Genomic DNA, 746 nt, shown 5'->3' on the forward strand with positions numbered 1-746 from the left:
GGACTCTATAAGCAACTGATAGGACTGACCAAGAAGGCTATGAGAAGAGCTATTGGAAGAAAACTGTTATGGGGAAAGAACTCATGACGTTGATCGTGGAGATCAAGGGTGTACTGAATACCCAGCCGTTGATTTATGCTAACTCCGACTGCAAAATAATACGCCCAATCGATTTTATACACATCCTAGTGCCTCTTTAATTATCCCAACAGTTGATGACGACCAGGACGAATTCACAGGAAATCTTGATACAAGGGAAAGAATAATCAAATATTGGTTGGAGACGCTTAAGGTACTCGATATATTTTAGGAAGCATGGAAAAGGGAATACTTAACGAGCCTCAGGGAAGGAACACGTAAATCCTAAAAGCACAAGGATCGTAAGCCAAGAGATGAAGAAATTGTATTAGTGGATGAACCAGAGACTCCTCGAGGCTTGTGGAAGCTAGCAAGGATAAAAGAACTCAAAAAGGGTAGAGACGGAGTGACAAGAAGCGCACTGGTAGAGATGCCCAACGAGAAACTTCTCAACAGACCAGTAAATGCACTATACTTCTTGAAAAGAACTGCTGAAGAAAGTTCAAAAATTCAACCAAAAGCTTCTGAGAAACCAATGGAAAAACCAGATCAACACGAAGGACCTATAGCCTCAAGAACGAGGAATGCTACTCAAAGACAAATTCAAACACCGAAATTCAAAACAAAAAATATACCGGTATTATAATTCCTGAGGGCAATATTCTCTT

This window comes from Loa loa (assembly GCF_000183805.2).
Source record: "Loa loa unplaced genomic scaffold supercont3.227, whole genome shotgun sequence".
In the NCBI taxonomy this organism is placed as follows: Eukaryota; Metazoa; Nematoda; class Chromadorea; order Rhabditida; family Onchocercidae; genus Loa; species Loa loa.